This window comes from Schistocerca americana, chromosome 2 (genome assembly GCF_021461395.2).
Source record: "Schistocerca americana isolate TAMUIC-IGC-003095 chromosome 2, iqSchAmer2.1, whole genome shotgun sequence".
Classification (NCBI taxonomy): Eukaryota; Metazoa; Arthropoda; class Insecta; order Orthoptera; family Acrididae; genus Schistocerca; species Schistocerca americana.
The window spans coordinates 828,523,481-828,539,292 of NC_060120.1; positions in this window are offsets into that span (position 1 = coordinate 828,523,481).

The following is a 15,812-nucleotide window of genomic DNA, read 5'->3' on the forward strand; positions in this document are numbered from 1 at the left end:
TGCATTGCTGCGAAAGGTGGATATACACTGTACTAGTGCCGACATTGCGCATGCTCTGTTGCCTGTGTCTATGTGCCTGTGGTTCTGTCAGTGTGATCATGTGATGTATCTGACCCCAGGAATGTGTCAATAAAGTTTCCCCTTCCTGGGACAATGAATTCACGGTGTTCTTATTTCAATTTCCAGGAGTGTATATATTCTGCCATGTATGATAATCGCACAGGCTATTCGCTCTATACTATGACACTTAGTGCTCTATGTACCATACTGTGCTTATCAACGTACTTAGGACAAAATGATTTTTTAGATCATCATGTCTGGAGGACCCTCAAGAAACAGAGACATGGGAGAAAATGGGAATCCAGTGCATCAAAAAGAAAAAGAAAGGCTGAGACGATTATATCCAACCAAGCTACGAGTTCAAGTATGATGAAATTTCTTAAGAAAACTTCAGGTGTAACTGCTCCAGAGACCTCCGATGAAGCTCTCGCTAAGTGTCTTTAGTTTCTGAAACAGAACCAGCTTCAAGATCGAATGAATCTGTTACCCTTTCTGATACAGCATCAGAGTTCGGTGAAACTGCTGTGATCCGAGATTGTGAGCCGAATACAGACTTCAGAAGTGATAATCAAGAGCAAACCGTTCATATAAGAGAGTCATTTATAGAATTAGATCCTGTAAAGTGGGTATTTCCAGTAACAGATTCGCAGCGTCATGATTTAACTCAAAATTGTCCCTAACAGAACCTAGAGACCTGATGAAAGTTACCCCAAAGATGCAAATAAAAGACATTGTACTAAATTTCACTTTACTTGAAAATTCAGTAATGGCGAAAAGCAACAGTGGCTAGCTTACTCCATATCTCAAGACAAAGTTTATTGCTTTCCATGTCAACTTTTTTCACATTTGCAGACACAGATGGTAGAAGAAGGATATTGTGACTGGAAAGATCTGAGTAGGATATTGCAAAGGCATGAACAAAGTCGAGGACACATGGAGTGCATGATTAGATTGATGGAATTCTGTAAAGCAATTAAATACGGAAAAACAATAGATAAGGAAAACGAGAGACTGATTAGAGAATCACATAAGTATTGGTGTAGCTTGTTTGAAAGATTGATCGATATTATAAATACTTAACTTCACATAATTCGGCGTTTAGAGGGCATCGAGAATCCCTTAACATGAACGATAACGGAACCAGTGGAAATTTTATAGACCTATTTAAATTGTTATCCAAATATGATCTAAAACTAAAAGAGCACTTGCAACGTATTAACGAAAAGCGACTTTGTCAGCATTATCTGAGCCACGACATACAAAATGAATTAATTACATTAATGTCCAAATCTGTTATGAACAAAATTATAGACAGGGACAAACAAGCAAAATATTATGCCTTTATGGTCAATTGTACCAGGGATTCGAGCCGTGTGGAACAAATGTCAATAATATTAAGATTTTGTAATTTCTCAACAGGAGAGGTAGAGGAATATTTCGTTGGGTTTATTGCCACTGCAGGAACAATGGGACAGTATTTAACAAATGCCATTTTAAAGGAACTAGAAAGTAATGGCCTAGACATCCAGAACTGTCGAGGACAGGGATATGACAGCGGTGCCAATATGGTTGGCATTAATAAAGGTGTTAGAACAAGAATAACTCAATATTAATCCATGAGCTTTGTTTACGCCCTGCGAATGCTATTGTTGGAACTTGCTTTTGCTAGATGCCAGTAACACTTCTACAACAGCTGAAACATTTTTCGGCTTCATTAATGAAGTTTATGTGCTTTTTACAAAATCAAGGAAGCGTTGGGATCTTACAAAAACTAAATTGAAATTGACATTGAAACCTCTGTCTGAAACACGATGGGAAAATAGAATCGGAGATGCAAAAGCGATATTTTTGCAATTTGAAGGTGTCATCGAAAGCGTGAGTGACCTGAAAAATAGAACTGATGATTCTGAAACTCTTAGCGACTGTGAAGCAGTCTTGAAGGGATTGTTAACTCTTGAGTTTATTTTTGCAATACACGTGTGGTGTGAGATTTTACTACGCGTCAACAATGTAAGTAAACTACGGCAATCGGTTCATGTGAACCTGAAAAGTCGCTACCGTACTGATGCTTCACGTTCATTTCGTGACTGGATTCAAGAATTCCGTAACACAGGATTTAATGAGCGTTGCAGAAGCTCGATCGTTAGTAGAAAATAGTAGTTACGAAATTGAGTCTCAGTTAAAAAAAAAAGAGTAGCACAGAAAAAACGAATGTTCGGTTATGAACAAATTGATGAACCCATACAATCTGCTGAAATACAATACAGATTTAGCTTTTTTAAAAATGATAGATGCTACAACAGTAGACACTGAATGTCTATTCAAATCGCTCAACAAATATTTGGAACGGTTTCGTTTTATTTACGATATGATTTATTTGAAATCGTTATCCAAGGACGACCTCCGCAAACACTGTGATGTTTTAGGTACAACACTTCGAGGAGGCCAAAAGCAACATGCAGCCTTTCGAACTTTTATGAGGAACTAACTCCTACTTTTAAAATCCAATGTACAGGACTCAGTCAAAGACCCAAAATAACTTATTCAGTACATATTAGAAAATAATTGGAAGAAGTATATCCAAATCTTTACATAACAATCACAATAATGCTCACAGTTCCGGTCAATACAGCTTCTGCCGAGAGAAGTTTCTCAAAGTTGAAATTGATTAAGACATGCTTAACCCTCTAACGGTAAGGTGGAGTTTCCTGACATAAACGGTAAGGTGGGGTTGGATCAGACCCCACCCTCCAAATATCGATTTTTCGGGGTAAAATAAAAAATGAATAATGGGAAAAAGTTTTATTATCAATTAAACACATATAATATTTGTTATAACAATTTTTTTTATTTTTATAGTCAATAAGTAAGAATATAAAGCACTTTGGAAAAAAAATAGGAATTTGATTACAAAAAAATACCTTAATAGATATATTCTCTATAAAATTATTGAAAACATAGTAAAAATCAATAGATTCAGTCATCAACTAGAAACTTGAGTGCTTTAGAAATTCCAAAGATAGGAAGTAAATGAGAAACATCTCTTACTACTTGTAGAAAATAATTATAGTGTCAGCAGTTTCGAAATATAAAGTTCTCAATAATAAATGTCTTTGTACACATAATGTAATAGGTGGTTTCTGAACAGTTTTCTGCATCGATGTTTCCGCCATCCTCTGACTCAGCCTCCTGTCGGAGAAACTCGTTGTATATCTCCTCAGGAGTTCTAAGGAGTTGATGCGCCATTTTAGTAAGATACTAGAAGAGAAAACAAAACTTAGATGTAATATAAACATCAATATGGGGTTGAATCCTCCCCGCAAAAGAAACTAATAAGTGTGACGTAAGATGTAATATAAACATCAATATGGGGTTGAATCCTCCCCACAAAAGAAACTAATAAGTGTGGCGTAAACAGTAAGGTGGGGTTGGATCCAACCCGAGCGCGGGTAATGTAGGTTTCGGATAGAGAGGGTAGCTGCAGGTAACTCACCAGACTGACGTGGCCTCCTCTACGTTCTCGGGACGACTGGCTGCTAGGGTAGCTGGAACCACAGCGCTCTCAGAAAAGAGAATGGGGAGTTATAAACAAAACAGACTCGCTGGGGTCGGATCCAACCCCAACCTTATCGTTAGAGGGTTAAGAAGCACGACGTGCCAAAAAAGACTATCTGCGTTGTGAGTACTATCAATTGAAGCGGAAGCAGCGGCTCTTATTAACTACGACGTGATCTTAGAAAGATTAAGCGAGGCGAACAGCCGGATGTTTAGTTTACTTTAATGTGTGTTTGTTTAATATAATTTTTGTCATTGCAATAATCCTTGTCTATTATAACAATAAAATTTGTGTTTAATTATTATTAGTGTGTAATTCAGCTGATTTAATTTAACATTTTCTTTCTGACTGGAAAGTGAAAGAGGCCTCGCAAAGCTGATTCGTCGCCGAAGTTCAGTTTTCGCCTAGCGCCGTCACTGTTCATTGACAGGCTGTGTAACTGATGTCATTGCGGGAAAAGATCAGCATAACATCTTTGTGACGCTTTTCCGTTGCTTTCAGTGAAAAACCCCCATACCCGAGGCGCATATCTACCGACTTTCCACCAATAAACCTGGCCATATTGTTGTGTATCATTGTTAGCGTACAACCACTGCTGCTGAAAAAACAGCCTACAAAACGAAACCGAGTAGTATTGAATGTAAGATCGAGGGCGAAGGTTAAAGTGGGCGCTACTGTTGTCTACAGCAAGTAAGCTGACCGAATGGAACAAATTTATTGCCAAATAAGACATAAAGCGCATACCGCCCCATCTGCACCGTTTCAGAATACAATGAGGCGTCAAAAGCCATGGGATACCCCCTAATATAGAGTCGGACCTCTTTTTTTCTCGGCGTAGTGCAGCAACCCGACGTGGCACGGACTCAACAGGTCGTGGGAGTCCCTTGCAGAAATTTTGAGCTATGCTGCCTCTACAGCCGTCCATAATTACGAAAATGTTGGCTGTGTAGGATTTTGTGCACAAACTGACCTCTCAATTGCGTGCCATATCGGGCAATCTCGGTAGTTAAATTATTCGCTCGAAATGTCCAGAATGTTTCTTCAAACCAATCGCGAACAGTTGTGGCCCTGAAAACATGACACTGTCACCCGTAAAACTTCCATCGTTGTTTGGGAACACGAAGTCCACGAATGGTTGCAAATGGGCTCCAAGTAGCCGAAGATAACCAGAGAATCCAGTCCATTCCATGTGAAAACAGGATACACTATCATAGAGCCACCACCAGCTTGCACAGTGCCTTGCTGGCAACGTGGGTCCACGGCTTTGAGGTGTCTGCGCCACAACCGAACCCTACCATCACCTCTGACCAACTGGAAACGGGACTCATCTGACCGGGCAACGGTTTTCCAGTCGTCTTGGATGAACCGATATGGCCACAACCTCGGAAGAGGCGCTTGTCTGTCACCATAGCCCATTAACGCCAGATTTCGCCGCACTGTCCTAACGGATACGTTCGACGAATGTCTCACGTTGATTTCCGCCGTTATTTCACGCAGTGTTGCGTGTCTGTTGGCACTGACAAATCTACACAAACGCCGCTGCTCTCGGCCGTTAAGTGATGGCTGTCGGCCACTGCGTTGTCCAAAGTGAGAGGTAAAGCCTGTAATTTGGTATTCTCGGCACACTATTGATACTGTGGATCCCAGAATATTGAATTCCCTAACGAATTCCGAAATGGAATGTCCTACGCGTCTGCTCCAACTACCATTCCGCGTTTAAATGGTTCAAATGGCTCTGAGCACTATGGGACTTAACATCTGAGGTCATCAGTCCCCTAGAACTTAGAACTACTTAAACCTAAGTAACCTAAGGACATCACACACATCCATGCCCGAGGTAGGATTCGAACCTGGGACCGTAGCGGTCGTGCGGTTCGAGACTGAAGCGCCTAGAACCGCGTTTAAAGCCTGTTAATTCACATCTTGTGGCCACAGTCACGTCTGACACTTTTTCATTTGGATCGCTTGAGTACAAATGAGAGCTAAGCCAATGCAATGCCCTTTTATCCCCTGTGTACGCTATACTACCCTCATCTGTATATATGCAGGCAATATAACTTTTGTCACCTTAGTATACAGGGTGTCACAGCTATCTTGCCCACCCAAAATATCTCTGGAACAATAACAGCTATTGGAAAACGACTTTCTCCGGTATCAATCTAGGGCTGGGGCCCATGAATGTACATGTTTGGAAACATTCTAAAACGAAAGCATAAGTGTTTTTTAACACAAACTTATGTTTTTTTAAATGGACCTCCTATATTTTTTCTTCAGTAATCCATAGCATGACAAAGCACATACACAATGGCGTTGATTGCATCGCAATATTCCCATTACATCCCGAGATATTGAGACGCGAATTTGACGCTTGAAACACCCGACATGCGCTGCTAGCGCACGTCCTGAGGCTCAGGCGTGAACCCCATGCTGCCCGTAATCGCGATGTGATTGACATGTGTAATCACACCTCCATACTTATCAAGAAGTCCGAAACCAATAATACGGTCTGCTGCCATCAACTCTCATAAGCACATGATGGTTTCCCTCTTGCACGTTTTACGTATCTACGTACACAATACGAACCAGTACCGATCGGTTTCCCCCCTTCAGGTTGTCTTATTTATCCTGCACACCCAAAATAAGGTTTATCTAATGCGTTATATGACCCATTGTGCCTGTCGCGCAGGGCCTGGCTCTACCTAGTCAAGTGTCCAACGTAGTTCCCACTACTGCCACAGTTCGCCTTCTTTATGATTTGCGACCCATGCAAACTCCTGTACTCCACCACCCTCCGAGCATACCATTTGTTGTTGCTTTGGTTTGCAGTACACCGCTTGCCAGTGTAGTCGTGCATCAGAGTAATCTAGTGACGGCACGGAGGTAGTACACATTGTGAATAAACGTTGTGTTGTGGAACTTATACTGTACAGTATAATGTACACACATGAAGATATGGTAGAAATGCTGCTGATCTATGGAGAATGTACGTTGACGAGAAATGCGTTATGAGATTGCTTGTTTGTTGATAGTACTGTTAGCGAACATTATGATTATTAAGTTAATATGTCTGTTTTCTACCCTATCTACATACCTGTACTGTACCCTGTTGTAGGTGGACGAAATGCTGTTCAGGCAGAACGACCGTACGGAAGACAATTCCCTGACAAGCCATCGCCTTCGCGCCGGATGTTTGGTCGTCTCACATCTCGTCTACGTGGAACGGGAAGCTTAAATCCAAGACCTCGACATCGTCCTAGAACATGCACAGATGAACGTGCTGAAGTTGCTGTGCTCGCTACCATAGCTGTGAATCCTCAAATCAGCACACGTCAAATTGAACGTGAAGTTGGTGTGTCGAAATCAAGTGCACAGCGTATTCTTAAACGTCATAAATTTCATCCTTACCATGTTCATTTACACCAGGACCTTCATGGAAATGACTTCCGCAAGAGGGTAACATTTTGTCGGTGGGCTCAGCGAAAACTTCTGACTAATCCAAATTTTTTTGCAGATGTTCTCTTTACCGACGATGCATCATTCTCCAACAAAGGAATTGTCAACATGAGGAATATGCATTATTGGTCCGCAGACAATCCAAAATGGCTCAGTCAGGTAGAGCATCAACGTCCGTGGAAAGTTAATGTTTGCTGTGGGATTATTGGAGATACCATTATCGGACCTTTCTTTATAAATGGCATCCAAAATTGCAGACAATACTCCAGATTTATTCGACACAACCTTCCTGTTCTCTTGGACACCGTACCTCTGAACCGGAGAATGGTCATGTGGTATCAGCATGACGGATGCCCTGCACATAACGCCTTACGAGCACGACGACTTCTGAACCGTAAGTTCCCTGGTAGGTGGATTGGACGAGGTGGCCCAGTTAGGTGGCCTGCCCGATCTCCGGACCTTACACCGCTGGATTATTTTCTTTGGGGAGCAGTGAAGGATGCTGTTTACCGACATGAACCAACAACATCAGAGGACATGAAGCAACGCATTATTGATGCTTGTACAGCCATCAAAGAGGAAACAGTAGCACGAAGTAGAGCATCCTCCATCCGCAGAGTGACCCTATGTATGTAAGCCAATGGGCATCACTTTGAGCATGAGATGTGAACGCTGTGTTTAGTATGTAGTGCTGGTATCACAGTGGAAGTTTCTACAAAGGGCCATTTTACCCAGTGATGTTAAGAAACATTTGTTTGCAACAATTTGTCATTTAACGCATTAGATAAACATAACATTGATAATTATGTGATAATAAAACTAATTGGTTAAACATTTTTACATTCATCTTCTATGTTCTACCTGAACTTCCCAAATCAAAACATTTTTACCTAAACAACGGTAAAACTTTTAGTCCACTTGCTCGTTTCACTAAAACCATCAACATGAATTTTACTATTACGAGTGAATGATTAACTGTCACTTGCGCTAGATCTACAGTACAGTAAAGTTTTAACGTTGAACGACATTACCTTTTTAGTAACGGATTAACGATAAGCGAAGTTAACTTTGTGACTAACGTTGCGGTACACATATGTTACAGAACCGCATCACCCCTAGCCTACGGAATAAATACCTGCTGGAATGTACGACGTTAATGCAGGATGGCAGCAGACCGTATTATTCGTTTCGGACCTCTTGATAAGTATGGGAGCGTGATTACGCATCTCAATCGCATCGCGATTACGGGCAGCATGGGGTGCACGCCTGAGCCTCAGGACGTGCGCTAGCAGCGCATGTCGGGTGTTTCAAGCGTCAACTTCGCGTCTTAATATCTCGGGATGTAATGGGAATATTGCGATGCAATCAACGCCATTGTGTATGTGCTTTGTCATGCTATGGATTGCTGAAGAAAAAATATAGGAGGTCCATTTAAAAAAACATAAGTTTGTGTTAAAAAACACATATGCTTTCGTTTTAGAATGTTTCCAAATATGTACATTCATGGGCCCCAGCCCTAGATTGATACCGGAGAAAGTCGTTTTCCAATAGCTGTTATTGTTCCAGAGATATTTTGGGTGGACAAGATAGCTGGGACACCCTGTATATTTCCAGGGCAATACAGATACAATGATAATTGGGGGAAAGAAATCAAACTAAATGCAATTACTCTGTAATAATCCTCTGGAATTCGCGGGTCCCTTATACCAGAATACTCAGAAAATGCCCCTGAACAGCCTCCAAAGTTTTGTCGGTGGAGTTCGGGTGCACCATATAGACTAAGACAACAAGAGTGGTACGTAGAGAAATCTCGCTGGTAAACAATTTATCCTAAAACTGTTTTGTGCCTGTTTACACCAATTCTTTCAGGGGCTTTTGTAATTAATATGTCATATGAATATCGGAAGTAGTACAATATCGTGCAAGATTATTAGTAACATCCCGCAATCTGTTTCACCTACTCACTAGCAGAGGAGTTTGTTTTGGCATTTTCTTTTTCCCTGAGACGTTGGCGCATTAAAAGCCTAAATTTGGCTGCTGTCTGGTTCATCATGAATGTCACCGACATTTATCTTTCTTTTCGTAACTGTCATTTCGGAAAATTTTAGTAACACCTCGTTAGCAAGATGTGAATTCGTGGCTCCAAGAATCAGGCGATTCGCAGCCCAAGATCTGTACTTAAAGACTGGAAAATTGCATAGATCACACCAAAATTCAAGGAAGGCAATAGGAGTAACCCGCTGAATTATAGACCCGTATCACTGAAGTCAATTTGCAGAAGGATTTTGCAACATATACTGTGTTCGAACATTACGAATTACGTCGAATAAAATGATCTATTGACAAATAGTCAGCAGGGATTCATTAAATGTCTTTCTTATTATTTACACGAAGTAATGAGTGCTACAGAAGAATGTTGAAGATTAGGTGGGTAGATCACGTAACTAATGAGGAGGTATTGAATAGGATTGGGGAGAAGAGAAGTTTGTGGCACAACTTGACTAGAAGAAGGGATCGGTTGGTAGGACATGTCCTGAGGCATCAAGGGATCACCAATTTAGCATTGGAGGGCAGCATGGAGGGTAAAAGTCGTAGAGGGAGACCAAGAGATGAATACACTAAGCAGATTTAGAAGGATTTTGGGTGCAGTAGGTACTGGGAGATGAAGGAGCTTGCACAGGATAGATTAGCATGGAGAGCTGCATCAAACCAGTCTCAGGACTGAAGACCACAACAACAAACAACAATTAGTGCTATCGACAGGTGACCTCAAATTGATTCCGTATTTGTACATTTCTAGAACACTTTCGAAACCGTTCCCCAAACGCGACTTCTAAAGACATTGCGTACATATGTAGTTGTACGATTGGATTTGTGATTTCCTGGCAGAATGGTCACTGTTAGCAACTGAGGGAAAGACATGGAGTAAAACAGAAGTGATATCTGGTTCCACAAGGTAGTGTTATAGGCCCTCTGCTATTCCTAATCTATATAAACGGTTCAGGAGACAAGCCGGCCGTTGTGACCGAGCGGTTCTAGGCGCTTCAGTCCGGAACCGTGCTGCTGCTACGCTCGCAGGTTCGAATCCTGTCTTGGGCATGGATGTGTGTGATGTCCTTAGGTTAGTTAGGTTTAAGTAGTTCTAAGTCTAGGGGACTAAGGACCTCAGATGTTAAGTCCCATAGTGCTCAGAGCCATTTCAACCACTTTAGGAGACAATCTGAGCAGCCCTCTTAGACTGGTTGAAGATGATGCTGTCATTTACCGTGTAATAAAGTCATCAGAAGATCGAAATCAATTGATAAATGACTAAGACAAGATATCTGTATGGCGTGGAAAGTCGCAATTGATTTTTAATAATGAAAAAGTGTGAGCTCATCCACATGTGTACTAAAAGGAATCCGTTAAATTTCGGTTACACGATAAATCAAACAAATCTGAAGACTGTCAGTTCAACCAAACACTTATGGATTACACTTACCAATAACTTACAGTGGAACGATCACATAGGTAATGCCGTGAGGAAAGTCAACTGAAGGCTGTGTTTCTGTGTTTCACAAAAAAAAAAAAAAAAAAAAAAAAGGTTCAAATGGCTCTGAGCACTATGGGACTTAACTTCTGAGGTCATCAGTCACTTAGAACTACTTAAACCTAACTAACTTAAGGACATCACACACATCCATACCCGAGGCAGGATTCGACCCTGCGGTCGTAGCGGTCGCGCGGTTCCAGACTGTAGCGCCTAGAACCGTTCGGCCACTCCGGCCGACTGTGTTTTACACTGAGGTGACAAAAGCCGTGGGATAGCGATATACACATATACAGATGGCGGTAGCATCGGGTACACAAGGTATAAAAGGGCAGTACACTGGCGGAGGTGTCCTTTGCACTCAGCTGGTTCATTAGAAAAGGTAACGTGATAATGACCGCACGACGGGAATTAATAGACTTTGAACGCGGAGTGGCAGTTGCAACGAGGCGCATGGGACATTCCATTTCGGTAATAGCCTGGGAATTCAGTAATCCGAGGTCCACAGAGTCAAGAGAGTGTCGAAAATTCCAAACTTCAGGCATTAATCTCACCACTAAGAACGCAGTGGCCGACGGCTTTCACTTAACGGCCGAGAGCAGCAGCGTTTGCGTAGAGTTGTTAGTGCTAACAGACAAGCAACTCTGCCTGGGGTGACCTCAGAAATCAATGTGGGACGTACGACGAACGTATCGAACAGTGCGGCGAAATTTGGCGTTAATAGGCTATGGCAGAAGACGACCGACGCGAGTGCCTTCGTTAACAGCACGACATCGCCTGCAGCGCCTCTCCTGGGCTCCTGACCATATCGGTTCGACCCTAGACGACTGGAAAACCATGACCTTGGCTGATGAGTCCGTATCTCAGTTGGTAAGAGCTGGTGAAAGGGTTCGAGTGTGACACAGTCCCCACGAAGCCATGGACCCAAGTTGTCAACAAGACACTGTGCAAGTAAGTGATGGCCTATAATGGTGTTGGCTGTGTTTACATAGCATGGACTGGGTCCTAAGGTCGCTCTGAACCGATCATTGTCTGGAAATGGTTCTGCTCGGCTACTGGGAGCCATTTGCAGCCACTCAACGATAGGATTTCTGTGGGTGACAATGCTCCATGTCACTGGGTTTGAAGAACGTTCTGGACAATTAGAGCAAGCGACTTCGCCACACAGATCGCCCGACATGAATCTCATCGAACATTTATGGGACATAATCAAGAGGTCAGTTTGTGCAGAAAATCCTGCACCGGCAACACTTTCGCAATTACGGACGGCTATAGAGGCAACATGTGTCAATATTTCTGCAGGAGACTTTCAGCGACTGGTTGAGTCCATGTCACTTCGAGTTAATGCACTGTGCCGGGAAAAAGTAGGTCCGACACGGTGTTAGGAGGCATGACTTTTTTCGGCTCAGCATATTGACAGAACACTTAAGAGGACACAACAGGTCTACTAAAGGGACTGTCTACACTACGATTTTGTCCGTCCTCTTCTGGACTACTGCTGCGCAGCATGGGATCCGTACCAGATAGGACTGACGAAGGACATCGAAAAAGCTCAAAGAAGGGCAGCTCGTTTTGTATTATTGCTAAAATGTGGAGAGAGTGTCACGGATATGATGAATTGGGGTAGCAATCACGAAAACATTGCGGCGAGACCTTTTCACGGAATTTGAAGTGCCAAATTTCTCCTCCGAAACCAAAAATATTTCGTTGACACACACCTACATAGGGGAAAACGATCATTGAAATACAGAAATAGATTGAAGGTCTCTGTCAGGCTTTTAATTGTGAATTGTAGAGTAGTCATGTAGATGAAGATGCAGACGAGTTGTCATACACAGTACTTCCACAATCGCAAACCTCGTATAGTGTCAAAACTTTCGTTTATTATCTCCTCACGACTACCGAATAGTTATAATGTATTTTATACATTTGGTTACCCACCATCGACCCGTTAGTTTTTGTTTTATTGCAGTTTTATGTTATACAGGGAAAGAAATGAAATCTGTCTGTGTTGTAAAAACTGACTTAGGTTACTTGTTTGTTTTTAGTTTTTAGAAGTGAGCACACCGGGCAAAAGATATGTCACTCCTGGGAGACATGAAGCAATTACCGTGTGACGCACCTTGATAGTGGCCTCAGTTCGGCGAATAAGAGAGTCTAGAAGTTCCTTTTTGTATGTACTATCCAGTTAAAGTCTCACATCGGTGATTAGCTCCTTTAGAGCTACAAAATTACGACGGTGTTGACTGCTGTGTTTCACACGTGTAAGTAGGCTGTTTAGGTTTTCTTATTGGTAACGCCACGTAGCGCTCTGTATGAAAATCACTGGCTGTGCTGTGTGCAGTCTGTGGATAGTTTGCATTGTTGTCTGCCATTGTAGTGTTGGGCAGCTGGATGTTAACAGCGGTCAGTTTGGTTCGGCAGTTGGAGGTGAGCCGCCAGCAGTGGTGGATGTGGGGAGAGAGATGGCGGAGTTTTGAAATTTGTAAGACTGGATGTCATGAACTCCTATATATATTATGACTATTAAGGTAAATACATCATTTGTTCTCTATCAAAATCTTTCATTTGCTAACTATGCCTATCAGTAGTTAGTGCCTTCAGTAGTTTGAATCTTTTATTTAGCTGGCAGTAGTGGCGCTCGCTATATTGCAGTAGTTAGAGTAACGAAGATTTTTGTGAGGTAAGTGATTTGTGAAAGGTATAGGTTAATGTTAGTCGGGGCCATTCTTTTGTAGGGTTATTGAAAGTCAGATTGCGTTGCGCTAAAAACATTGCATGTCAGTTCAAGCCCAGTCACGTATATAATTTTTCTAAGGGGACGTTTCGCACGCTGTTCCGAAATGATCCCAGACGATTTGTGTGGGTGATTTAGCGGCTCAGTTGATATGCGATAAGATGCTTGGGCGGTCGTCAAACCAGGAATGTACGACCTGTGAACATAGATGTTGTCATCTTGGAAGACGAGAGTATCCACTGTTTAGTCATCAGGAAGACATCGAAGAAATTGGTACTTGATCACCGATAATATTGACATAAATATCGTGGTTTGTCTTCAAGACAAGTCGTAGTACCAAAAACACCTCACAAACATTATAGAACAGCCTCCAGGCTGAACTACACTATCTGATCAAAAGTATTCCGACACCGCCATGTAATGCGGAATTGCCCAGCGGATGTCACGAAAGGCGGACCCGAAAGTAAAAAGGAATTGGGAGGACTGACGGGATTGCGCAAACCTGTAGAAAATAACAGTCATCAGCGTAAAGACACAGAAAATTATGTTTACTCATCGAAGGATGAACCTTAATTTCAAAATAACTTTCAACGACATAAACTTAGACTGGAAAGTTAACACCAAGTACCTAGGCGTGGTATTGGACAGAAGCCTCAAATTCAATGCCCACATCACACAGATATTTAGTAAGGGATCGCAGTTCATCTATCAGCTGTACCCACTTCTAAAATGAAATGGCCTCGCCACTAAATGTAAGGTTAAAATTTACAGAAGTACAGTGTTAGCAGCAATGCGTATGGATCGGAACTGTGGTCGCTAGCTAGTGACACTAATATTAAGAAAGTTCGATCAGTGCAAAACAAGCTTTCGTGCTTGGCAATAAAGGCGGCCCCTTATTTGTGTAATGGAGATCTCTACATGCAAACAAATTTCCCCGAAACTACAGGACTCATCAAAAGAAAATGCGAATCATTATTCAAAAAAGCTCACAATTCCCTTTACCCACTCATTCGCCCATAGATATTATACCAGAACACCACAAAATTTCCGAAGATGACCATTACACGGCAATTCAGCATTTAAAGAAACTCTAAAAAATCGCTATACACTGACAAAAAATAACACTTATTACATCATAAACCCATGAGATTCATTGCTCTCATCTCAGATAGAAGGCATGAGCTACTGACGGTCTCGGTCATTTAAAACAGTAGGGTTCATCAGATCCATTCGGCGCATCTCGCTGCGTTCTCAGTAGACAAGAGAGCAGAATGGGTCGGTCAGGAGAGGTAAGTGATTTCGAACGTGGGCTAGTCTTTGGATGTCACGTGAGAAACAAATCCATCATGAACATTTCAGTTCTTCTAAGGCTGTCAAGTCGTCTGTTAGCGATGTGACTGTGGAGTGGAAACAAGAAGGAACAGCCGGCCGGAGTGGCCGAGCGGTTCTAGGGGCTACAGTCTGGAACCGCGCGACCGCTACGGTCGCAGGTTCGAATCCTGCCTCGGGAAAGGATGTGTGTAATGTCCTTAGGTTAGCCGGTCGAAGTGGCTGAGCGGTTCTAGGCGCTACAGTCTGGAACCGCGCGACCGCTACGGTCGCAGTTTCGAATCCTGCCTCGGGCATGGATGTTTGTGATGTCCTTAGGTAAGTTAGGTTTAAGTAGTTCTAAGTTCTAGAGGACCGATGACCTCAGAGGTTAAGTCCAATAGCGCTCAGAGCCATTTGAACCATCCTTATGTTAGTTAGGTTTAAGTAGTTCTAAGTTCTAGGGGACTGATGATCTTAGCAGTTAAGTCCCACAGTTCTCAGAGCCATTTCAACTAAGAAGGAACAACCACATTTAAATCAAGATCAGGCAGCCTCTCATGCACTGACGGACAGGGACCACGAGCGCTGCGAAGGGTAGTTGCAAAAATCTCATGAAATCGGCGGAAGCCCTCACTTGTGAGTCCGAAAGTGTCACCAGCAGTCCACGTGGTACAATGATCGTTCATAGGAAGATATAAAACAATCGGGTACGATCTCTGTTGATCCATCATGGACAGGGGACACCCGCTGGTTAAGTAATTGCCAGTATTAACGAAATTCTCCAACGGCCCTGTAACTGAGACGTTATTTTATTTTATTTCGAAGGCTACTACTTTCGGCATTCCACTATGCCATCTTCAGGCCCCATATGCATCTCTCCAAATAAACAACAAGGTCGTGTAGTGCCATATATCCCTGGATGTTGTGAATTCAGTCGTTTCACTAGCTCAAAAAATGGTTCAAATGGCTCTGAGCACTATGGGACTTAACTTCTGAGGTCATCAGTCCCCTAGAACTGAGAACTAATTAAATATAACTAAGGACATCACACACATCCATGCCCGAGGCAGGAACCTGCGACCGTAGCGGTCGCGTGGTTCCAGACTGTAGCGCCTAGAACCGCTCGGCCACTCCCGCCGGCGTTTCACTAGTGCTTCATTCGAAGA